We start from the raw sequence: 26,955 nt of genomic DNA on the forward strand, positions 1-26,955 counted from the left end.
ATGGACTCAGAGAGCAGTCCAATCAGGAGGAAGAAAATCAGATGGGAGGGAAGGAGACCAGTTAGAAGTTTCCAGTCTGTTTCATTTCCCATACAAATTTAAATGGAGACTCAGACTCCATCCTGCAGAGAACGGGAAACCAAAGCTCAAAATCCAGAATCTTACTTTTTCTTTCTCTAACACACGGATGCTATCAAGATGGAAGACAAGAGCAGCCGTGTTACTGGAACACTGGCAAATGTCTATGAACATAATGGTTGACTTGTGTTAACTCCCTTTGGGCAGTACTGTAAGGGCCATAAAATATAATTAAGTGTATCATTGTATTGGTTTTTTTTTTCCCATTTTTAATAGTTTTGTAATACTCCCTTGTTTCCTGCCTTACAAAAGCACCAAACACACAAACATTTCATTGAATACACCCATATTATTCAGTGTTCCTCTTCCTCCAACTAAGACATGCCTCATTCTCTACTGTCCCTTCTCACTAGTTTAAAAAAAAAAAATTCAATGTGCCAAGCTACTGCAAGAGGAAAGGGGAAACAAACAAAACAACAACAAAAACAATAAAGAAGGAAAGAGAGGGGACAAGAAGTTTGCGAGAAAATATGAGATTTTTATTTTTATAATCCACTCCCATTTTTAATTGTTTTTCAGATCATTGCATGGTTTGTTTGGTTTTTTTTTTAATGTGGTTTGGACACCAGTTAGGGAAACTCTATTTTCATATGGTTAAGTATTAAAACAACTGATAACAAGAATATTTCAACCTTACCTTTTTCCTCACCTCAATATAAAATAATCAAGGCTGTATTTACTGATTTCATTTCATGTATAGCAAGCAAAACTCTTAGCTTATGTTAGCGGTCCAGGCAAATTCCCCCATCCACTTGTGATCATTCCTGATAGGCTGTATCCCCTTCTGGCTCAGGGCTTTTCTTTGCTCCCTTCACATTCCTTCTCTTTCATAAAACATTGCCTTCCTCTCTGCACCTTTCACTATACCTGCCTTTCTGTCCTCCACACCTAGTTCACATGTCTGCTCTTAGGTGAATCTTCTCTGATTCTTTCTTAGTTACCACTTCTGGGGCCTCCTAGCCCTTACTATTAATCATCTTTCAAATGTAGCATTTATAAAGTTGATTATAATTCTTTGCCTTCTTTCTTGCAGTAAATCATAAATTCCTTGAGAACAGTGATCATGTGTGATTGCAATTTTTATGTATGCTATCTTTTAGTAAAACTACAGGCATATAATAGGCTTTCAGTAATATTCAATTAAATAAGTCACATGAAAAAATACAAGGACCTATGAAATTAGACAATTGTTACTCAAATTATGTAGGCAAGTTGTTTTTTTCTAAATTGATGCAAATCTTTTGCTTGGTTTTGCTTTCCAATGATTTTGAATAAGCCAAGGAATTAACATACATTGTCTCTTAACCTTAAAATTTAAAGGCAAAAATCAGAATTTTTACATATTTATAATATATGCATAACATATGCATAAATATATGTCAACAATGTAAATGATAGTGAATTTTTCTTTTATGTAATATTGATAAGAAGTTTTTAATCCTTGCAATTAGCATCAGAAGCTCCCTAACAAACTAAAATGATTAAACAATGAATCAATACTAAATATAAAATTATATATATTTTAACTATTCTGCATTTGAAGGTTTGGTTTTTTTTTTTTCATTAGGTTTTCTTTGCCTGAATTTTATCTAGGAGAAGTGGTAAGCCATAAGGCTACAGAACACTCCTCTGTGGAGAGGCAGCCATTATAGGTCCTTTGAAGACCTCTGGTGGTAAAAAGGCAGCACTGTTCACCTCCCACATCACTATTTATGAAGTTGAATTTCTCCTAATCCACTTTCTTTCTAATGTTTCATTTCTATTTTGCATAGGAAAAGTTCACAAACTAATAAAGCTTCCCAAGATTTGTACTCCTATTCTAATAATTACTTGAATCGTAACCTTTCCAACTATAAACTGAACAAACAAAAACATCAGCAGCAACAACAAAAACCCAAGCAATTAAAGCATAGTGAGGTCACTCTACTAATTGAGACATCTTCAGAATATGGAGATACAACCTTTCAAAAGAGGCAAATTTATTCAATATTGCTCTGGAGTAGCAGTTGGACCAGAAAGAGGGAAAGTTTTCTGGTTCCACATGATAATGCTTACCACCAAACATGGAAGGGAATATTCCCTAGGTTGAATTTTTAAGCTCTAGCTGAATAACCATTTGTCAAGCAAGCTATAGAAGGGAGCTTTACGTGTGATAAAGTGACCTCTGAATTTTCCATCTATAATTCAGCCCACTTTGGCAAACAGAGTCATATCAATAACTTTGCATTTATATGAGCTGTATACTATTACAAACTGTTTTACATGTAAATTTAGGTAAGTTCCCTTCTCAATCTGAGACTCAGTTTTCTCCTATGCAGAGATGTAGGGGTGGTGGTTGATTAAAATTCTGAGCATCATAAGGTGGGTACAATGCCATACTCATTGGCCTTGACATAGACTTGGTTTTGAGTACTAGCTCTGATTCAATTTGTATAGCTATTCAAATTCCCTGAGGTTCACATACATCGTCCTTCTACATTAACACCTGAAGTTATGGTAAACACTCAAAATGATTGCTATAAAGTTATTCTTAGTATACTCCTGAAATTCACCTTCCTGCAATTTTTATCCATCATCATATGTAACTCTGACAAGACAGATGTCTACTCTTCTTTTGTTTCATATCTCTCCGAAACCACTTATGCTTCTCCCAGTTAGCTAAAATTCCTTCCACTCTCCTCATAGGATATTTTTTCAAGTTTTCTTGCTGCTCTCACTCACCTATGAGCTTCCTGCAATAGAGAGCTAATATAAATTTAGAAGAGAGCAAACAGCAAGGTGAGAGGTTGATGGAGTTAGTAAAAGACTGTGAACTTTCTTTAATAGCCTTTAAACTCCATCCACCTTGAATGGTCCAACCAAAGTGAGAAGAAGGAATAAGAATAGATAACCTTTTATAATTTATTTTAGCCTCACATTACAATCACATGAATCTTCCATATAGAGTCCCCACTATTACAGTCTGAATTAGAAGAAACAATTTGGGTCATAAATGCAAAATAGATGTGCAGATTCACCTCACACATTGTCAGTGGCCTGGAAAAATTCTTGTGAAATCATTTTTAGAGAAAACTCAATTTCCCAAGGTTTTACTGATTTCATAGTTTCCAGTAAGTGAAATAAAAATGATCATATTTTTTATCCCTCTGCACACAGAGGATCTCTTTTGTATTCCTTTCTTTTTTTTTTCTTTTGTATTCCAATATTTTACTACAGGCAATATTCAGTTTGGAATTTTTTATTCCACTACTACTTATACATAAAATCTCTATCAAACTAAAAATTAGATGTTAATTTCATATTTCTACGTTTATCATACAGACAATATTATTAGTGGATGGATAATTACAGAACACAAGCTGAAACTAGATTATAAAATGAGATTCTAGAGAAAATGTGACATAGTCAAGAAAAGGCCATTGGTTACTTCAACAAGGAATATTTATACCTTCTGGGCAAGATTCACTCTCAATACAGGGTTTCCCAGAAATAGTTGTCTGGTACCATATTAATAAGGCATATAAAATAAGTCTCCAAAAGGGCTGATTTAAAAACTCAATCAATGTAAACATTAAAAACCTTTATTCTGGGGTAAAACCAAGCTAACCAGCATTATAGCTAGGGCTTTGTCTTGAGCACTCGTTATAAGAAAGACAACAGATATAGAGTATAGCTTGAACTGAAGAGTCAGTATGGGAAAAATAACATTTTTGCACTTTAGCCACCCTATTATTACCTTGAAGATTTTCTGTGAGGGTTAAAAGAGATATCATAAGTAAGATGCCCATCACATCGTAATTATTATTCTTTATTCCTTCCACCACCTCCCCCAGATAGAAAACACCCTGTGGAACTCTACCTTTTTCCTTTGGGTTGTTTCAAAATCTGGACTAGTAACCACCAGATAAGTTTGGTTTTCTCAGACCAGAGAGAGCATACCTGTGCTCCTTCTGGCTTCCTGGGTTAAGCAGGGTTAGGTGTTCTGCTTTCCAGGGCCTTCGGTTTCTTCTTTGACAATTGGCTCTGGCACTTGGGTCCTGTGGTTATTCTTCTGGAGGGCTGGGCATCCAGGAGGGATCTTTATGTATTGCAGGGGCTCCACCATATGGCTTATCAGCTGTTCCTACTTTGAGGCTGCTGGGCTAGCCTTGGTTGTGCAGCTTCCCGGCCCCAAGTGCAACTTACCTCTGAGAGTGGTAAGTGAGCCTTCCAGTACTGGAGAGGTTTCAGCTGAGCTTCTCTGCCCCAGTCTACAGGATCTACTGTTTGCACACAGCCTCCGGGGCAAGGTTTCCCAAGTGTCATTGATTGTTAGGATCTTCTGGGGATCCAAGTAAACATGAAGATTCCCAGGATCATCTCCTAGACCTTTGTCTGCAGTAGGTCAAGGGTAACATCAAGGATCTGATTTGATTAACCATCATCACCAATGAGACTCATGATTAGCAAGTTGAAGAATCATCACTCTAGAAAAATATCTGTCAGAGTAGGGTCTGTGGAACAAATACAGAAATATCAGCCAGGGAGCTTGTTAAAAATCTAAATATCTGGACTCCATCCTGTGCTTATAACTGTAAAAATCACACTAGTCTTGCTAAGATGACACTCAGTACCTAGAAGAGCACCCTTCACCTTACTAGAAGGAGGGAGAAGATCTAGGTAAAAGCCCAGAGATAATGGTGACCAGCAGTGTAATGGTAAGATAGCAGTAGAAATGGTAAGAAGGAAATGGGTTTTGCTATTCCTCTTGAAAATATGCACAAAACACTTGACTTGGGTTTAAACATGTAAAATATGGGGTTTTTCTTCCTTTATATTAACATCATTGTTAGAGGCCATCTTTCTTTCCTTTTTACAATTGTAGGATATGTTTTACAAGTAAAATTTTATTTAACTCTTTGTTTTTCAAAATAAAGTTACACTCAGAATCATAAACAAAAAAATGCTAATAATGAAAAGAAACTGTTGTCATTATAATGTGTAATATATACAAAAATCATTCCTATAAACAAACATTATAAATATTAGGATTTGGGTAAATGCTGTAAAAAATAGACTGCAAACAATAAATCTTAGACTAATGCACATCTCAATTTCTTATTTCTCATTTATGAGAAATAAACATTGTTTACTGTTCATAAAATAGTAAGAGTAGATAAATTTATTTAAATTGAATATATAGCATCATCCAAAAATTGCCATCACCTAACAACTTATATCCCCTCAAAATTGGCATCTGTTATACAATTAGATTGTCTTTCCTGCAAGCAAATGTAACAATTCAGGAATGAATATAGAAATTTTCCTATTATACAGATCACAATGTTCAAAAGCTGTTATTTTAAAACTTAAAGGCCTTGATAAAAAAAAAAAATGTTTGTGTTAAAAGGGCACCTGGGTGGTTCAGTCAGTTAAGTGGCTGACTTTGACTCAGGTCATGATCTCAGGGTCCTGGGATCAAGCCCCAGGTTGGGCTTCCCACTCAGTGGGGAGTGCTTATCCCTCTGCCCTCATCCTGTTCATTCTCTCTCTCTCTCTCTCTAATAAATAAACAAAATATTTTTTAAAAAATGTTTGGGTTAAGATGTTCTACCAAAACAATAAAGCAAAACAAAACACCTGACTAAGCTGCACATATATAAAGATTACTCTTTGGGTTATAGAGATGGATGCACGTATTATAGCTAAATCTTATTTATGGCTTTGGCTGTTAGCTTCATGGTTTGTCTGATTATGCCTAATAAAATGAGTCATGTTGTGTAATGGGTGCTAACACTGCTGAAACACTACAGATTTAAATATATTAGACTAAGATTTAGAAATGTGTATGCTTCATCCACTAGGCCTGCAATTGTGAGATTATGTAGTAGAATGCCACTATGATTACCTTCATTAGTTCCCTTAAATTCAAGTGACCTGCTTGGGAAGCACACTTTTTCCCATTTACTCAAACCTGAGTCTCTATTGAAATAATTAGACATGGGGGTACCTGGCTGGCCCCGTCAGTAGAGCATCTGACTCCTGATCTCAGGATCATGAGTGTTGGCCCCACATTGGGTGTAGAGGTTACTTTTAATAAGTAGACATGGATATTTCTGATTTCCAAATGGAATTAAAATGAATATTTAGCTACTTGAGAAGACACAAAGAAAAGCAAAATTTAAAGAAACGTAAAACTTTTAATATGAAAGGGTTACCTTTATACTGAGTAATGTATAAAGGAAAAAAGGTTGCCTTTTAAATAATCCTTAAATATACATTAATAAAACATAATACATTTTCAAAGATCACACAAAATTGGCAAAATAACTATTATCCCAAATTTCAAGTGAGAAAATGGGAGTTCAGAGAAGTTAGTATCTAGTCATAAGTCACATTCTTAGTGAGGGGCAGGGTTGGAATTGGCACCCAGGTCTCCTGGCTCCAAAATCATAAGATGATTCTTCAGGGAAAAATTTATAGTAGGCTACTACAGACATGTTGTTAAAAATAAAGCCCATAGAATTCTATTATTCAATATTCCACTTGTGTCCTTTAACAATTTAGTGAATTTCAGGGCTTCCAGCAACCTCACAAAAGATTCAAACATCTACAACTTTGTTTCTCTCTTTTCAATATTTAGCTTCATAGTACAGACCAGAGCCATCCAAGAGAACTGTCTAAAATGATAGAAATATTCTATACCTGCACTATCCATGATGGTAGCTAAAAGCCTCATGGAACTATTGAGAAGTGAAAATATGGCTAGTATGACTGAGGAAAATTCAGCAATTTTCATTTTTTAGTTAATTTTAATGGATTTCTACTTAAATTGTCAAATGCAGTTAATGGCCACCATTTTGAATAATGTTGCTATAGACAGTATAGTGTTATAGTTCTGTTTCAAGACCCATTTCTTCTAAGTACAATCATCGGAAATAAAATTTAATAAACAATTTTTAATTACAAGAAATAGTTGAAATCTAAATAAGACAACCATCTCTGTAGCACAAGAATGGAATCAAAACACAACACCATGGCAGAACTACAACCATGCGCCAGCCAAACTTGTAGTCTTTAAGAAAGCAGGTCAGCTGGGAATTCCCAACTCAGGAAGTAAGAGAAACTAAAGAGATCCATGCCCGCTTGGGCCATGAAATAAATTATATCATAAAATAAATTTCTAAGACAGTCAATTGTCCCAAACTGTGACCAAACTCCAAACTCTGTCTGAGCTAAAGCTTAGACTAAATAAGAAAAACAGATGGAAACACAGCCTAGAGGTCAGGACATAGGCCAATTATCAGTGGGCTCAGTAACTGGACTTTCCACGTTGCCAATATCTCTGAGGAACAAGAGCCTTGAGTTACAAATACAAGATCTAGTTCTGGTCTGGAAATCCTGAAGAGTTTGTAAAACTGCCAAATAAGAAGAGATAAAAGCAGAGGAGATAGAAAAACAAAAGGTCCTCTTAATATAAGCCAATAAATAATGAATAGGAAGATAGTTTACAAAAAAAAAAAAACCTGATTTACTACTGATAAAATGAAAACAAAGCAATCTGAAAATAGTTTTTAAATAAATATGTTTAGCATCCTTAAAGAGCACAGGAGAGATAGCATTCATCAAAGTGTAACAAGAATTTATGAAAAAAAAACTTGAAGAAATATTGCAAGAATGGGAGAATTTAGACAACAAATTAGAGATCCTAAGAAACAAATAATTTCACTGAACTTGAAAACTTAAAAATGAGGCAAACCCCAATCCAAAGTATCATGAAGAGAAAATTAATAAATTCAAAGCTGATACAGAAAAATGCAACCAAATGTAGACTAAAAGGATAACAAAATGCAAACTTGAAAAAGCACGTCAACGACAATAACTTGCGAGGCTCCAACATACACATAACAGTCATTCCAGAACAGAAGGAATTAAGTAAAACATAAAATGATGTATATGTTTGTTTGTTTTAATCAGTATACAACAAATAATGGTGTGTGCTCCAATAGATATGCCTTAAAAATGATGTGAGCAATTTGATGGGGAAGATTGAAAAATATTCTTCAAGAATATAATAATCAACAACTACCTTAATAAAAATGGAATGGAATTAGAGGCAAAGATTATTAATAATGAAGGAATTCATGTAATGAAATAATAAAAGAACATGAGAGAAAAATAATTTACATGGAAGTTCATAAATTACAAGAATAATTTACAAGAAATTGATAGAATTCACAAATTTAATTGAAGATTTAAATGTATTTCTTTAATCAGTGATTAGACTAGAAGTCAATTACTAACAAAGAGAATTTAAAGAACACAATTAATAAGCTCAATTACACATACCATGGAGACTCTTATAACCCAAAAATAATCTTTTTCAACCTTGCATGAAATATTTTCAATATTTAGCTGCATTATCAAAAGATGATTTATATTCACTTATAAATTATCAAAACGAGATACCCTAAATTAATCTTTTCTCTGCTCAGCTTATAATAAAACAAAAACTATTCTGCCAAATAACACTGCTCTTTTCTGTGGATACTGATAATTTTAGTTTTCCTCTACTACAAAATACTGACTTTTGAATGTTAACAGAAATTTGCTTCTCTTTGGAAGATGGGGAAGGGGAAAAAATATCTTGCAGGCGGAAAATTCTCATCCCAAACTAGGAACTCTTCTGACAAAATCCTTGGTCTAAAATATCAGTAACATTTCATTTCTATTCTCATTTCTATTCTGAAAAATAAAGAATTTAGGTAAATTCTGATGGTAAGAAATATCCAGCCTCTTCTTGCCATCCACACACTTATCCCAGTTTCCCTAAGGATATTTAAGATTCTTCCCTACTGTCAGCATATTATTGACTAAAATAAAGAAAGTTTATGGCCAAAGTAACCAAGAGTTTTCAGTGCTACTTAAAATTGTATTAGCATCATCAATATCCATCTTCTTTTAGAAATGACTCATTGGGATGAGAGATGCAGAGCCTTGACTGTGATGAGTTGGTACTTGGCTAGTTGGTTGGTTGGTTGGTTGGTATTTTTATCTTTGTATAAAGACAACAACTTATGTTGAGGACATAATCTACTTACATATTAGGCTGGTACTAAAGTACATTTTCAGTACACCGTTCCTGTATTGTACCTTTCACAATCCATTCTTGTATAACCAAAAGATGTATAACTACACTTAGCCTAATCACTGTATGATGTTTTTTTTCCAGTAGCAGATGTAATCACATTTTGAAATTAATTGATGATGTAGCAATATGAAAAAATATATATCTGAAGCTTGCTACCTTCTTCACTTACTGTTTTACTTATTACTCTGATACAGAGGGACACATATTTATCCTAAACTAATTGTGCCTTGCTCATTACATTTATACCAAAATATATGCCAAGTCAGTGTGCACAAATTTTTTCTAATTAGATTTTCATTTTAATCATATTGAGGTCCCAATCAATTCAAAATCTGCTGAAAATCCTAAACAGACACTAGAACCTTATGCCGTTATACCACAAATAGCATAACAAAATTGAGAAATAAATATATCCATAAATGTACTTTTATGGAAGGATTTTCTTCCAGATTTGGACTTGCCTTGTTCTTCACTCCATTTTTCTGTGTGCTGGAGTCTTGTGGCTGCACCTCAGTCCCTGTGGGTTGGCTCTCTCTACTTCTTAAATTCCCTCACTACCTGCCTTGCTAATATGTCAAAATGTATGATCTATCATGTGTGAAATCATAAGACCCTGGCAATGGTCAGTTACTGTTGCCTGAATCACCTCTGGCAGCTAGTGAGGAGGCTGATCTCCTGAGCAGCCTTCAATACCACCCACCCTCCCCTTGTCCTTTCATCAGCTGCCCCTAAAACCTGTCCCGGATTCTTGACCTGTTACGGTTCTTCTGTGCTACTTGCCAGGCCTAGCAACCCACCAGGCCTCTTCATGAATCCCAGTATGGACAAAAGTCTATTCAATCTGCTTTGTCATAGAAAACAGCATGGGAGGAGTTGTTTTGTTTTGTTGGTCTTCTAAGAACAGGTTTTTATTTTCAGAATGCTCTCCTTTTCTCCCAAAACAAAGCGAGTTGTGTTTAATAAAGAAGAGGGAAGAGGAAGAGGAAAAGGAGGAATTGGGGAAGCAGAAATTAAAAGAAAGTTATGGTAAAGGCTGTTTGTCATTGGAGGTGAACTTACAGAATATTCTCTGAAAAAGATGAATTAAAACTTCTAGTTTGCATATTTAGTGAATGATCCTGCCCTCCTTGAGGAGGCAAACGGGAAATGAGATATCATAATTTTTCCCTAGCAATTCAAGGAGCTTGCATTGTTTACTCGTGATTTATTGATGAAAAGATCAATAGCACTTTCTCTGTTTCCAGCTATTATTTCAACTAATAACAGTGTAACCTTGCTTGGATTCAGTGCTCCAGACACAAAAGAAAATGCAATTCATCAGTCTACTTTTCATTGACATTGTGTCCCAGACTGGTCCTTTTGTGGACAGATTGCAGAGTAAGTAAGATACAGAATTGGTTCCCACTATTCTTTTTCCTGGAATTTACTTTATACCTCACATGAAAATATTCAATCTCATGCATTTACCAAAATATAATCACATAATTCAAATTAGGAAAACTACTATTTTCATATAACATTTACCATTTAGTTATAAAACTTTTCAGATAATTTTGAAATTGGTCATTAATAAATATCAATTTTTAAAGTATCAAATCAATTATATCTAGTATTATTTCTCCAAATCATATAGCAATATAAGCTACAATAAGAATATCAATTTCCATTACCTAATCTAGATAACTACACCTAGCTTCATTTGAGAAAAATTTTGTTCTAAAGTTTGTTTATAGGCTCTATTTCCCTAAGGATTGAACTGTCTTGGCTAACACATAGAGTCATAGAGAAATGCAACATGTCTGTGTCAGAAATAGCTAAAGCTGTGCAAAAGCTAATGAAAGATCAGGCATTGTTTAACTGTCCAATCATAGAGGAATTATGGGGTGAATTATGGGGCATCAGCCCAACGAAATATTTTGCAGATCTTTAAAGAATTATGTTTGTGAGAAATTTATAATAATAGAGGAAAAATGTGATGTGTGCTGATTAAAAAAACAGTTAAATATTGTTTATTCACAATTGAAAATTTCTAGGGTAGGTATAGATAAAACCCCAGAAGGAGATTATTGAAAGCTAAAAGACATTGCCTAAAAATGGTAAAATTTAGAGTGTTTTTTTCCTCCTATTTTTCCTTTTTTGTATTTACTTTTTTAAATTTTCTGTTATAAAAAAGTAAAATATGTTTGAAAGATGAGAACCTATACAGCTCTTCTTCCTTTCAGCCAGATCTCTCAAGAGGGCTTTCCTATTTTATAACAATGGCATTCTCTAACATACAAAAAAAGGCAAAACTTGGAAGTCATATGACTTTTTATATAAATCCAACATAGAGTGCTCAGTGGGTAGCATGAAGAGTGTTATTTTGAAATCATGTTGTTTATTTTAAATTATGTTGCTGTTTTTAAAGGGCCAAACCACCAAATGAAAATAAAGAAATGTCCCAGAAAAAAAGCCATTACTAATATTGCTACATGGGAAAATAGCAGATTTTGCTCTGCAAAGACTAGACAAGTGATTTATATGTTTAATGAATTTACACAGGGAACAAGTTATTTATAGAACTATAGTTTAGCTGAATATGCTAAATTTTACTTCTATTAAAATTATTGTAACATAGTTATCATTTTCATTTTTTAAATTTATTATCCCTTTAATAATAATCACTTTTTGAGAAACTACCCTTCAGAATATATCTTATAATCTTCTTCCATGTAAAACATACGACACCTAATATCATGTGAGCTCTTAATTTGATCATATGAGAAATAATACAGTGTAATTACCTGCCATTTTCAATCTAAGTCATTTCCAAATATTCATGACCATAACTTACAATTTAAAAACAACAACAATTTAAAAAGGACTGACAAACCATATATCAGTTCTTAATAGAATATAAGGATAACAAAGAATAGAGTGAATTTTCCAAATAGTTTACACAGCTGGTGGCCCATCCCCAAAGTACTAGACAGATTAAATGCAAATCATTGTTATTTGGTACAACAAAACCGAAGTAGCTCTTTCAAAATAAAGCAAATCTCCCATGAACTGAATGTGAAACATCTTGGCCTCTATCTATGATAGAGATTACCATGAAAAGAGAATGTAATATATAGCACATTCTTGTTCAAGGACCTAGAGTTCATACTTGTTTATGTATATATTTGTTTGATTTATTTAAAGTAATAGACTTAAAACAAGAGGTGTACTGTCAAATACATACTACGTGGCCTAAGACAATTCATGTGTTGATATCCTGGATAATAATTGAAAGCAAAATATGATTTATCATAACCATGTTTGGAAAGACTTCTAATTTGTACCTAATTTAATTTCCCATAATGCGCTGACATCTCATTTTCTAATCAAAGGTTCAATTATCTTCGTCCATGTTCTACAACTTTTGAAGTCAAAAGCAGTCTCAGAAATATATAGATACTTGTTCAGAGAAACACTGATGCACTCTAAGGGAAACAGTTTAGAGTGTACATTGGGGTGGAGGTGGGAGTGAGAGCAACAGGAAGAAAAGTAGGAGAAAAAAATAGATATCTAGATGGATTTAAACTACATGGAAAAATATGCATACACAAATAAAAGACCACAGGAAATATTCCAAAAATCCTTGAAAAATCTCTTAGCATTATCTGGGGGTGAAGTAATCAACTAAATTCTATATGGTTAGCTTGCTTTCTTTGATGGTTAAGAGTTTAAAGTCTAGTGATCTTCATTTTGAACATGAACATTCCTCCTTTAGGGTGTAGAAATTGAAGGAGACTGAGCATTTAGACTTCTGACTACAAGATGCCTTCCAGAAGTGATTTTACTACATGCACATCTTCTCTACATACATTCATTTTCAGATGATTTGCCTCTTACCTTCAAAGAGGAATACAGAAAATAAAATCACTTTTGAAATAGTTTTATTGAACTTGTATGATAACACATATAGAGCTAAATCTAAATATCCTACTAACTGGCTTATATTAGGAATTCCAAAATGTGAATTTTTTGTTCCTCAGGACAAATCAGATGCCTTTAAAATGAGAAATTAAGATGCTGAATAAAGAAAAGTTAGAAGTAGTGAAGTAACAATAAATCCAATGTTATGGTTGGCTATGTAGTAAAATGAAGTTACTCCCACTCCCCTAGAGAGTTGGCAGTCAATTGAAAGATTACCTGAGGTCATTTTTATCACCAGGCAAATTTGGCAAATGCTATATTAAAGGAAATTGGATCCCAAGTCTGAAGCTCAGAGGAGTCTTCTTCCTAAAGGTGAAAGGCAAAAATGAGAGATCTCTTTCACTCCATAGCCCCTAATATTTTACTACACCAAACAGAACCCCATTACTGCCCACCTCCAACTCCTTCCAGTGCCAAAATCATCTAACTAAATTCAGTTAAGGATACCACACAGAATAGTAGTGGTTATTTACATTATAATGAAATGATGCCCTTGTCTGTGGAATTACAATTTGCAATTCTATCTCCATTTTCATTATAGTGACTTTTCTTAGACTAAATGGAAACTGTCTTGCCTCTGAAAATGCAGTTAATAAGCTATACTATTTGAATTTTAGGATGCCTTTGAAAAAGTATGCAGGCAATAGAGAACATATTTAAATTTGATATTGCTTTTAAAAAGCAAAAAAAACAGAAAAATTTTTGCCCTAATGTGCAATTGGACCCTTCAACATGAATCACAACAAAGAAATAATTTCCTCTTTTTCTCAAAGCTAAGTTGCTCTGAAGCCATGCTTCTGAGTCTTAGCTTAAGGCTTTTAAAAGACTTGGAAAAGATGTCATTACATAGATCCATTTTAAATATCATAAGACTTTATGGCTTATTCACTATAGTTACTCACAGGTTCCTAATCAACAGTCTAAAGGCCAATGGAGTTCACTAATCCCCCATGACAATTTTAAACAGATTGCAGATTTCAGTACTCAGTAGAAATTTAATGATATACCTTGAAAAGATCAGGAAGTGTTTCTTTTGGGGTCTCTAATCTGACCAACATAAAGCATAAAGAAACTTCCCACTTACTTTTTTATATTCACTCAGGCAGTGAGGAAAGTATATGGACAACTTCCATCTTCTGGCTTTATCTCAGCTGGACAATCTTACCTCACAGCAATTTCTTTTTAGCCTATCCTGTTCCAGACATGCTGTTCCTTTTTGTTTCTGAATCCTTCTTACCCTTAAGATTCCAACCCCAGTGATATATCCATGGAGAGGACTTCTCTGATAACTATAAAATACCCACTTCTGTTTATTTTCTATCATAGCACACATTTTTCTCCCATAGGACAGAGGATTTGTCTGTCTTGTGTACATCTAAATACCCAGAACATTTAACAGTCCCTGGATCACCGAAGATGCTAATAGAAAGTGAATGAATGGATAAATGAGTGAATTAGTAAATCTATCCTATATCCAGCATTCACCTAGACGTTAGAGATACAAAGTTGAATCAAACATGTTAAACTCGTGGAACTTACTGTACCAAAAGAATGCTAGACAAATTTAAAACCCAATGTTTATGCTTTAGAAAGATCACTGTGGATGGATAAAGTACAAAAAAATTGATCGGAAAAAAAGCCAGACTGGAGGTGGGCTGAATATTTTGGAGACTATTGCAGTAAAATAAACAAAATATTAAGAGGCCCTGAAGCAAGGCAGTGATATAGGGAAAGAAAGAAGGACTGATCCTAAAGACGTTAATGAGAGTGAATTAATTATTTGTAAGATATAAAGAAGTTGGAGTTTTGATTTAGATTATAGTCTTAGGTAGCTACATAAAGATGACATTGACTGAAATAAGGATACGGTAAAAGGCCATGTTGTGAAAACATAAAAAGAGGGAAGATATTATGTGTTAAGATTCTAATATATTGTGTTTTGAGCTCTGCAGTATGTGTGTTTTTTCCACACCATCAAGCAATTAATTCAATTCTCCATGGACACTGACAAAGAGTCCCACAGATTTAACTCCATTCTGACACTGTGGATCTGGAGTTAGCCATCCAATCCCACAGGTTAAGGACTCACGCTCAGAAGGCTGCCCTCCCCCCACCCACTTCAGACATCAATTCCCATGTACAGATTGTCAACTAGTTCTCTGACCAACAGGCTGTACGTTGGAGGTTGCAACTGTTGCCAGGTAAACTGGGGAAGCCTCATCTAACCCATCAAAAAGATATCACTGGAGGCTTTTGGTCTCATCCTCACAAGAAAGAATTCAAGGACATACACAGCATAGCAAGGAAGCAATGCAAGCAAGAAAGTTTATTAAAGGGAGAGTACACTTCCAAGATGTGAGAGCAGGTGAGTTCAAGGGAGAAGTGTACCCCCTGGGGTTTCCATTTCTATCTTTTATTGACAGCTGTTAATAAAGTGGATGCAATATTCATTACTTGAGGAGGGGAGTTTTTGGAAGAAGGATAGTCTCTTCAGGAATGGGGGTTATACATTTTTTTTCATTATTTGGTCAGAGGTTTCCCACCATGGCACTCTTAGAGAGGAGATTTTAGAATGATAATACAGTATAATGAAGGAATAATGTGAACTTTGGTCTACTTTGTCAGCTATCTTGGGCCTGCCAGGTTCAATCCAGTTTCTGGTGGTTTTGTTTTGGAGTGCTGCCAGGACAGGCTCTGACTTTCCCATGTTGGCCATGGTTGCCTCTTTGCTGGCCTCCATGCCTCCTGTTCTACAACCTAACTAACTGCCTACTCTAACACAGCAACCCCCACGTGGTGTTCAATTTGTTAGAGCAGCTCACAGAACTTGGAAAAACATTTACTTACTAGACCACTGGTTTATTATAAAGGATACCGATGAACGGCCAGAAGGAAAAGATAAGTCAAGGATGGAGAAAGGGATGTGGAGCTTCCATTTTCTCAAGTTGTAGCATTTTATCCAAATCTCCACATGCTCAACAGCCTGGAAACTCTCTGAAGCCAGTCCGTTGGGTTTTTATGGAGGCTTTGTTTCTCAAGATTACTGATTAAATCATTTGCCATATGTGATTGAACTTAACCTCCAGGCCCCTCCCCTCCCTGAAAGTACAGGTTTGGGGTGGAGACTGAAAGTTCAAACCCTCTAATCAGATGGAGGTTGGTTCCCCTGGCAACCAGCACCCATCATCTGGTAAGCCAGACTGGTTTCCCAAAGTCACCTCATTAACATAACAAAAGACACGCAAGCATTGCTAACAGCGTTTAGGAAACCCCAAGGGTATATATAAACTCTGTGCCAAGAATGAAGACAGACAAAATACTGTTTCTTTTTGTAAACCTTGATAACACAGCTGTCGGTTGGATATAGAAGTTGAGATATTCAAGAAACATTTAGGTATACGTATCTGAGTATTCAGGACAGAGATATGGGTTAGAAATTTAAATTAAGTATCTTTGGTACATAGAGAGCTAGAACTAGAAACCACAGGAAGAAAAATGTATTGATGCAAAAAGCATCAATAGAACAGGAAGGTCAAGGACAAAATCTAAAACTGTACGTGTAAACTGGCACTCAGAAACACATGCAACCTATGCGTGTGGGAGTAGCTATCTTAGCATTCATGAAAGGAGTAAAAAAATCCCATAGCACCTGGCTAATGCAGTTGCACATAACAGCATAATTATAAAGTAGAACAGTCCCCTTGGGAAAGCCATGCACTGAATGGAGTGTTGGAATAAAGCCAGAAACTATCTTCCTAGTAGAACAGTACCAATATATCATAGCCTTTGGTAACTGTTGGCCTTTAAGAAAGTGAAACAAAACAAACCTGACATTTACCCCAAATGTAAAATATTTTCCTTAGGAAAGTCAGAATTGTCAATATAGTTTGGTGGACTAGAAAAATAGAAAATGAGGTGACACAAGTTTTCATTCCGTGTGCTAATGTGTATCTGATCCTCCTCCTCCCAAAGGAGTCTTCTTACTCTATAACACTGTACAACTGAGCTACAAAATTATAAGGGTAACATGTTTACCATGTATGTGCAAATTTAAAAGCCCCATGATTAAACATTATGGTTTTTAATATCCAATAAAGGCTTAGTTTCACACCCATCACCTTGCTATATTCTAAATCACCACATAAGAGACATGGATAGTCATAATGATGGTTTGAAATGATACCTGGAATAATTTCCTAAATGCAGAATTGTGAGTGAAAGCAAAAAAAATTAAAACTTAATTAAAATTTAAAAGCAGCAGCCTGTTTTACTTTATATAGAACTACTTATTTAATGACATTTTATTTTAGTGAATATAGTTTAGCATAGACTTTTGAACTTCCATACGACTTAGCTTTGCATATTCCCCTTCATTCTTTCATCTGTTCAAATCAAATAACCAAGTCAATTAGTAAACAACTCAGTAGCCCTGGGTTAGGCGGTGGGGTCATAGCAGTGAGCTAGATTGTGTGTCTGCCCATGTATAGCTCATTGTCAAGTTTTATAGCCCAGCTCCTGTGCGATTTCTGTGCTGCTTCACTCCATTATGGTTTACTTTGGCAGATCCTTGCTTTGCTTAGGGCTCTCACCTCTCCTACCTTCTAACAAAAGAGCACTATCCTGACCCAGGATGCTATACCACCTGATCCACCCATCCCTGAGAGTAGGCAAGCTCACAAATCCACTGGCCTCTTCTGGTTCTATAACTAGGTCTGCTTAGCATTTGTGTTTTTCCTCATTACTGTTGGCTCCAGAGCAGGAGAAAGTCTTTTCAGGGGAGGTAACATTTGAGCTGGGACTTGGAAAAAAAGTATAGGGAAAAGAGCACGAAGAAAGGCATAGAGGCCCCAGAATTACATGGATAATTTTTCGACATTACCAATGTCCAGGCTCCCAAAAGGAATGGGATATAATAATGACATCATAAATACATTGAGAATCTGTATTTTGCTAGAATTTATTACAGTGGTAGATAACAATGTCTTCTTTTCTATTGAGCAATATTTGCTTAGAGGCATGCACTGTACTTAATAATCTATTATCCCCATTTAATCCACACGGACTCAGTGAAGTGAGGCCTGTAATTAGCACCATTTTATAGAGGAGGAAACTAACATTTAGAGAACTGGAATTTGAATCTTGCTCTTTCTTACCCCAGAGCACTTGCTTTTACATTAAATTTATTGGGCAAGCCATGACACCTTTTAGCACCCTGGGAATCTAAGTCCTATTTCTCACGTTGCTTCCAGAGGAAAATAGGTTAAAACTCCAAAAAATTAACTTTCAAATGAACTTCTAGAACACAACCTATTAATAACTAAATGGAATTGTCTATATAATTTAAAATTTCCTGTCTCCTCATGCAAGATATTTCCTACAAGTATAGCAAAATTGCTAGATATGTGAAGTCTTAAGGGAGAACATGTGAACTCAATATTTACTAATCCTAACCTTTTTGGAAGATGTAATTAAGCATTGTTTACTTATTGAGCACTGCTTGCTACTTGTTTACTTTTTCTTTTCCAGTAATTCATATTTATCTAAGGCATCTTGTGGTAACAGTAGACTTCTACAAATAAATTTTCCCAAAGAAGGCATTAAATGATAGTTAACACTGCATGGACTTATTGACCATTCACACCCAAGTTTGAGTTCTGAATTCCTGATAACCTTTTCCTTCAAAGCCTTTGCCACTTAACACTTCATTTACAAACTTTTCTCTACTTGATAATGCATGAATGAGTCTCTCCCATCTAAAAACCATACCACCACCACCACCCCACATACAAAAATCACATTTATAATACTTCCATTAATCAGTCAGAGCTCACTCATCTAATAAATATTGAGATCCTCTTATGTGTTAGACATTGTTCGGGTCCAGTGCTCTGTGCAGGATGCAGGATGTAAGTAATACATATGTGCTTCAATAGAATCACAAGTCCTCTTTAAGTTAAGGATTGAGACAATTGTGATTGAGACAATTGTCTCCTAAGGCACAGAACTTACCAGGTTACAGTACACTGCTTAAAATGTAAGGGACTTCACGTTTCTCCTTTTTCCTGTGGGTACTTTACAGTTACTGATTTCAATACACACTCCAAAACAGTAAATGTTGGGAATGTAGAATTAGAAATTGTGAACCCCCAACTACTTCTAAAAACAAATAATATTGCCAGATATTGTCAAAAGAACTGTGAAGCATAAATCTTCACATTTCAAAGGGAAAAATATGCAAATCCAATATTGTCCCTTAATTTATTATCATTATAATATTTTGTCTGACTATAATTTGTATAAGAGCTTTAGTGAAATTTTAACTATAATTCTTTTATGATGGCTGTTTCTCTAGCACTAGGGATAAGTATTAAATTTTGAGACATGTGTATTAATAAAATCAAAGGGATTCTGGTTTTTCCATTCAAAACATTCATAACTTTGTGAAGTTGTCCATCAGATCAAGATTTTTTATTGCAACAATAAAGGGAAAAAAAGAGTAATTGATTTCTATATTGTTAAATAAGAAAGCTTTTAGTATACCAGAAAATTCTGTTGAAAATATGGCAGAAATATGTTTGGAAGGAAAGAAGACCAAGTCACTGAGAAGCATTATGTCCAAACTGAGAAATAGTATGGCTAACAATTGGGAAACTAGAACAAAACTAGTGAAGGTCAAATACTGTCATTACCATTTACTAGCTCTATGACCACAGCACCACCTTAAAATGAGAATTCTTGGGATCCCTGGGTGACGCAGCGGTTTGGAGCCTGCCTTTGGCCCAGGGCGCGATCCTGGAGACCCGGGATCGAATCCCACGTCGGGCTCCCGGTGCATGGAGCCTGCTTCTCCCTCTGCTTATGTCTCTGCCTCTCTCTCTCTCTCTGTGACTATCATAAATAAATAAAAATTTGAAAAAAAAATAAAAAAATAAAAAAAAATAAAATGAGAATTTTTGTTAAGATATCTTGGCCAGTCTCTGGCAAAAACAAGTGCTAAATAGAAACAAATAACTCATCACAAGATAGACTGGCATATTTGACAGCATCCTGAGTCCCTGATACAGTTATCTCATTTAATCTTCTCAACAACACCCAAAGGTAGATTCTATTATTATCTTCATCCTACATATAGCCAGTATTATGTTAAAGGAAGAAAGAGGGAAAAGAGAGACAAAAAGATTAAGCTTCCTTAAAAAAAAAAAAAAAAAAAAAAAGATTTATTTATTTTAGACAAAAGACGGGGAGGAGGCAGGAAGGAGCAGAGGGAGAGGGACAAGCAGACTCCACCTGAGCCCAAAGTGAGCTTCTATTCCAAGACTTTGGGATCATGACCTGAGTTGAAATCAAGAGCCAGATACTTAACCAACTGAGCCACACAGGTGTCCCAAAAGATTAAGCTTCTTAAAATGAAAAGATGATAACATGGAGAACTTATGTTACCTGTATTTAAGAATTCTGGATATTATAAAAATATGTTAACTAATTAGCTAGATATTTAGAAGCAACTCTATTTAATTTCTCAATTATCCAGTGCCTAAAATGAGATATATTTATTATCTGAGAATTTTATTGCTTTTTCCCTTTTCCATCCATTTCATGACACCTAGAGTTATTGCCAGGAAAATAAATCTAAGTCAAACTTTAGGTCAATAGCACATATTTAATGAGTAGCTCATACATGCATGGCACTGTGAGGGTCCCTGTTTGGGAGGGGAGGGATAATTGAACTAAGAAATAATATTGTTAAGGATGTTAGAGAGACTGAGCCAACAAAGTCTGGTGGGGGAAATTAAGGATTCATACCCCATAATTATGAATAATCAAGAGATTTTTAAACAATTATAGTTAAAGCTTAAAAGTAAATGAAAACTTCCATTTAAATAACCATTCCCAGATTAAATACATTTTTTCAATTATGACTTTTGTGAGCATTTTTTTCCCCCACGATTCCTCTGACCTCCTTAAAATTTGCCTGAAATTTTTGTTTCTGAAAATTGCTCCTTAGGCAAATTTCCTGTGCTACATCTCCAAAGACAAATAGAGGTGAAGAATATGTCTCCTGGTAAAATAATAATTTCACCAGCATTGCTAGGTAATCTCTGCTCACGTTGATTGTATTTAACATTGTGGATTGCCTTGGCTCATTCATGCATTTGACCGATTTAGCAATATAATTGTAAAAGAGAATTAGTATATTTGTATAGTGCACACATGATTCTTTTGCTATTCAGATGGACCCCATTTAGTATATTTCCAAAGTTGGAAGCCATTTTTCAGTCCAGGACCAAAAGTTCTCATTTCAGAATTTCCCAAGATACATTGTTCTAAAAACTTATTGAAAATTCTTTATTTTTGTTTTTTGATATTCCATTTAGCAGCAAAATGTGTTTTGTAATTTTAAGTAGCTAGGTATAGGGAGCTTATTAATTATGGTTCCATTTTATTTGTATAAACTGGAAAGTGTTAATTTATTCCTAGAATCCTCCCTCAGTAAGGAAGATATAATGGGCTGCCATAATTTCTTTTTGTAACAGGAGGAAAAATGTTAGTGAGTGAATGTTCACAGCCTCCTTCACTTCCCTACCCTTGCTTGGTGTCTGAGCTCTTTATTATATTGGTCTTTATGTCAGCAGGATTATAGTCAGGTCTAGACATAGTAAAAAACAAAAACAGGAAAACATTACTCATATATAACAGTTAAAATCCATTCTTTGGAGAAAATGATGAATTTGGAAAAGAAGCAGTTTTGAAAAAGAAACACAGAAGACAAAAAGTGGTTTGAATATTCAAGGACAGTTTGGGGGGAGAGAGAGAGAATGAAAGAGGAAGTTTGGGATAAAAGCAAATAAATGAAGAGCATGTGACAGCAACTTTACTGTGATGAGTGACTATTTGCATGTAGCAGGTTTTTAGGATATTTTGCAGGGCTTCATGTGATAATCACTTTTGGCATTTTTCAAGAATACATACAAAAATAATTGAAATTGATTTTCAATTTTTAGATTAAATTCCTCAAGCATGCCATCCCCTGTGGGACATCATCCTGTTGAAATGGACCATGTGGTAGCTCAGCTTTATTCAGGTTACCCACTATGATACATACCATTATTGTTATTGTGTCTTTAGTGGCCTGTCTCTCTTATTAACTATTACCCCAAGAAGACAGGAATTCTGTCTTAATCATTTTTGTAACCCTACCATCTATAGCAATATCTGGTAAGTACTAGGTGTTCAATGAACATTAATTAATCAATAAGAGGCTGGAAGTTTTGTGCCAACTTTAGGCACTAAACATGGAGAAAAAAATGTCTTAAAATAGAAAAGTTCTTCAAGGGGAGCGAGCCTGGGTTGCTCAGTTGGTTAAAGTGTCTGCCTTCTGCTCAGGTCAATATAGTTGCAACTCTGAAGTTTGTAAGTCAAATTTTATTGTAAGATAAATTATATTTTAATTGCCACCATCAAGAATTTTAATTAAGGAAATTCATTCATTCATTAGCCAGATATTTATGGAGCATTACTATGTACCAGGCACTGCTCAATGCACTAGAGATTGAAAAAGGGACAGTTACAATTCATACACTAAAAAGCCTATGAACAATAGATACAATACAATGACAATATAATGGAAATGCACATGGGGTAAATGAAAGAGCCTCAGTTTGTGGAAGAGCCAGGGAAGTCTTCACAGATAAAGACAAATCTGAAGCTATTCCATGAACCAATTCTCTATGCAGGTGAAAACAAACAAAGAAATATAAAGACAAGGAGCTGAGGGCCATCTTGGTGTATTTTGTGAAACACAACTTTTCCAGTATTGTGAACTCTTAGGAAATGAAAAATGAGGGGACTTGAGGCTAGAAGGAAAACCAGAGACATGGATTACAGAGTGACTCTGCAGGCAGGGGGAATTAGAGAACCCATGGAACTGTCCAGGGAAGGAGTGATGAGGATCTGACACAGGTCAGAATTGGTAGGGGAAGAAATGAATGATGAATAGGAAATGCCTTTAGGAATTTGCAAGACTTGGTATCTGATAGTCTGGGGAGAGGAATAAATGTAAAAAAAATGACTCCAAGCTTTCCAAATGTGAGACTGTGTAAACAACAATGCCAAGGCCTGGATTTGAGAATACTGAAAAGGACAGGAAGCTAATGAGTCCAGTTCAGGAGATGTTGAATTTGAGCGTATTTGGGAATCCAGATGGTGATGTCTAGAAATGTGCTCAGGAGCAAACTTATGGCTGAACAAAGAGATTTGAGGGTTTTTTGGGTCCAAATGGCCGTTGAAGATAAGAGAACACCACAGGTGTTTTGAATATCCTAGCAAAGCTGTTACCTCCAATTTGTCTACAGTCTAAATCTAGATTTTCACATATGAAAGTTTGTTGAAAACAGTGGTTCACAGACCTTTGTTTTCTGCTGCAAAACATTCAGGAAATGTGAAGCACTCTTTTTAAATTTAATTTTATTTATTTTAGAGAGAGCATAAGCATAACAGTGAAGGAAGAGGGAGAAGCAGGCTCTCTGCTGAGCAGAACCAATGTGGAACTTGATCCCCGGACCCTGGGATCATGACCCTAAAGGAAGATGCTAAACCAACTGAACCAACCAGGCACCCCAGTGTGAAACACTCTTAAGAGTACTGGAAGCTTAGTACAGCAGGATTTTCCCAAACAAAAGCCCTAGAAGAAATGGTGAAGTATACTCTGAATAGAAATGAAAGACTATGAAGAGTAAGGAAACTAGGAAGCACAAAAACAGAAGAAAAAAATATGTCTGTAAAAATCAGTCAAGGGACTCACAAAATAAAAGAATATAAAGTATGACACTATATACCTAAAACATGGAGAGGAAAGGAGTAAAGAATGGGTTCAAATTTAAGCGACTGTCAACTTAATATAGACTGCTATACAAAGAAGATGTTATACACAAACTGAAGGGTAATTACAAATAAAAAAAACAGTAATAAATACGCAAAAAAGGAGAGAGTGAGATGGGAACCCAAGTATACCACTAAAGAAACCCAACTTATGAGAGAAGAGAGCAAAGAAAGGAGTGAACAGAAAAGAACTATAAAACAACCACAAGACAATACGATTGCAATAAAGACAAACCTATCAACAATAACTTTGATGTAAATGGACTAAATCAAAAGGCACAGGGTGACAGTATGGATTAAAAACAAAATCCATCTATATATACTGCTTACAAGATCCACATGTCAGAACTAAAGACACATGCAGATTGAAAGGGATGGATAAGCATGTATCATGCAAATGGATATAAAACAAAACTGTAAAAAGAGAAAAAAGAAGGACACTATATAATCATTCAGGGAACAATCCAACAAGAAGATATAACAGTTGTAAATATTTATTCACCAAACACAGGAGCACACAAATACTTAAAGCAGTTAATATCAAATATAAAGGAAATAAATGATAGTAAAACAATAATAGTAGGGGACTTTAACACCCTACTTACAACAAGGGATAGATCTTCCCAACAGAAAGTCAACATGGAAACAGTGGCTTTAAATGACACATTGGACAGATATATTCAGAAAACTCCATCATATAATAGCAGAACACACATTCATTTCAAGTGTATATGGAACATTTTCCAGAATAGATTATATTTGAGGACACAAAACAAGTCTAACAAATCCAAAAAGATCAGAGTCATTCCATGCATCTTTTCTGACAACAACTCTATAAAGCTAGAAATCAACCACACACAGACACACACACACACACACACACACACACACAAACTGGAAAGAGCATAAATACATGGAAGTTAAATAATATGCTACTAAACAGTGAATGAGCCAACCAAGAAAACAATGAGTAAATAAAAAATTACATGGAGATATGGGGTACCTGGCTGGCTCAATAGCTTGACATGGGGCTCCATCCCAGGACCCTGGGATCATGACCTAAGCCAAAGGCAGACACTGAGCCACCCAGGGACCCAAGCCTCTTTTTAAAAAGAAAAATGTTTGGAGACAAATGAAAATAAAAACACAATGATGCAAAATCTTTGGGATGCAGCAAAAGTAGTTCAGAGGAGGAAGTTCATAGCAACACAGGCCTATCTCAAGAACAAGAAAAATAGCAAATAAATAATCTTACACCTAAAAGAAATATAAAAAGAAAAAAAAACAAAGCCATTGGAAGAAAGGAAATAATAAAGATTAAAGCAGAAATAAGATAGAAATTAGGGGTGCCTGAGTGGCTCAGTTAGTTAAGCACATGCCTTCAGCTCAGGTATGATCTCAGAGTCCTGGGATCGAGCTCTGCATCAGGCTCCCTGCTCAGGAGGGACTCTGCTTCTCCCTCTCCCTCTGCCCCTCCCCTGGCTTGTGTGCTCTCTCATGCTCTCTCTTTCTCTCTTGCTCTCTCTCTCAAGTAAATAAAAAGTAAATAAAATCTTAAAAAAAAAAAAAAGAAGATAGAAGCTAAAAAAACAATAGAGCATTTCAGTGAAACCAGGAGCTGGTTCTTTAAAAGGATCAAAAAAATTGATAAACCTTAAGGCAGACTCATCAAAAAAAAAAAAAGCAGGACTCAAATAAACAGAAACAGAAATGAAAGAGGAGAAATAACAACTGATACCACAGAAATGCAAAGGATTGTAAGAAAATATAAAAAATTATATGCCAATAAATTGGACATCCTAGGAAAAAAATGGATAAATTACTAGAAACATATTACCTCCTAAAATTGAATTTATAGAAAACCCTAGAGACCCTACCAAAAACTACTAGAATTGATAAATGAATTCAGTAAGGTCATAGGATACAAAATCTATGTACAGAAATTTTTTGCATATCTATACACTAATAATGAAGCAACAGAAGGAGAAATTAAGAAAGCAATTCCATGTACAATTTAACCAAGAAAATAAAATATCTAGGAATAAGCCTACCCAAGGAGGTAAAAGACATACTCTGTAAACTAAAACACATTGATCGGGCAGCCCAGGTGGCTCAGTGGTTTAGTGCCGCCTTCAGCCCAGGGTATGACCCTGGAGACCTGGGATCGAGTCCCACATCGGGCTCCTGGTGAGGAGCCTGCTTCTCCCTCTGCTTGTGTCTCTGCCTCTCTTTCTCTCTGTGTCTCTCATGATTAAATAAATTAAATCTTTATTAAAAATAAAATAAAAACACATTGATGGAAGAAATTGAAGGCGACACAAACAAATGGAAAGATATTCCATGCTCATGGATTGGAAGAACAAATATTGTTTAAATGTCAATACTACCCAAAGCAATCTACAGATCTAATACAATCCTTATCAAAATACCAACAGCATTTTTCACAGAACTAAAACAAATAATCCTAAAGTTTATATGAAACCACAAAAGACCTCAAATAGCCAAAGCAATCTTGAAAAAGAAAAGCAGGGGATCCCTGGGTGGCTCAGCAGTTTAGCGCCTGCCTTTGGCCCAGGGCCCGATCCTGGAGTCCAGGGATCGAGTCCCACCTCGGGCTCCTGGCTTTGGAGCCTACTTCCCCTTCCTCCTGTGTCTCTGCCTCTCTCTCTCTCTCTCTCTCTCTGTGACTATCATAAAATAAATAAATAAATGATAGTCACAGAGAGAGAGAGAGAGAGAGAGAGAGGCAGAGACACAGGCAGAGGGAGAAGCAGGCTCCATGCACTGGGAGCCCAACGTGGGATTCCATCCCGGGTCTCCAGGATCGCGCCCTGGGCCAAAGGCAGGCA

The 26,955-nt window shown here is 35.4% G+C and overlaps 1 long non-coding RNA gene across 2 annotated transcripts in view; it reads right to left on the minus strand.

Moving 5' to 3' along the window:
- LOC119876199 overlaps window positions 1–20,079 on the minus strand; it is a 38,455-nt gene extending 18,376 nt beyond the window's left edge. The window contains exons 1-3 of one of the 2 annotated variants that reach the window (XR_005358494.1): window positions 19,918–20,079; window positions 13,445–13,534; window positions 4,324–4,631 (exon numbers count right to left, since the gene is read on the minus strand). This is a non-coding gene — a long non-coding RNA (uncharacterized LOC119876199). Of the gene's footprint in view, window positions 1–4,323; window positions 4,632–13,444; window positions 13,535–14,312; window positions 19,855–19,917 lie in introns of those variants that run through there. The other variant, XR_005358493.1, reaches the window with a different exon arrangement.
- Between the last annotated feature and the right edge of the window lie 6,876 nt (window positions 20,080–26,955).

The sequence above is a fragment of the Canis lupus genome, chromosome 4 (genome assembly GCF_011100685.1).
Source record: "Canis lupus familiaris isolate Mischka breed German Shepherd chromosome 4, alternate assembly UU_Cfam_GSD_1.0, whole genome shotgun sequence".
Taxonomy (NCBI): domain Eukaryota; kingdom Metazoa; phylum Chordata; class Mammalia; order Carnivora; family Canidae; genus Canis; species Canis lupus.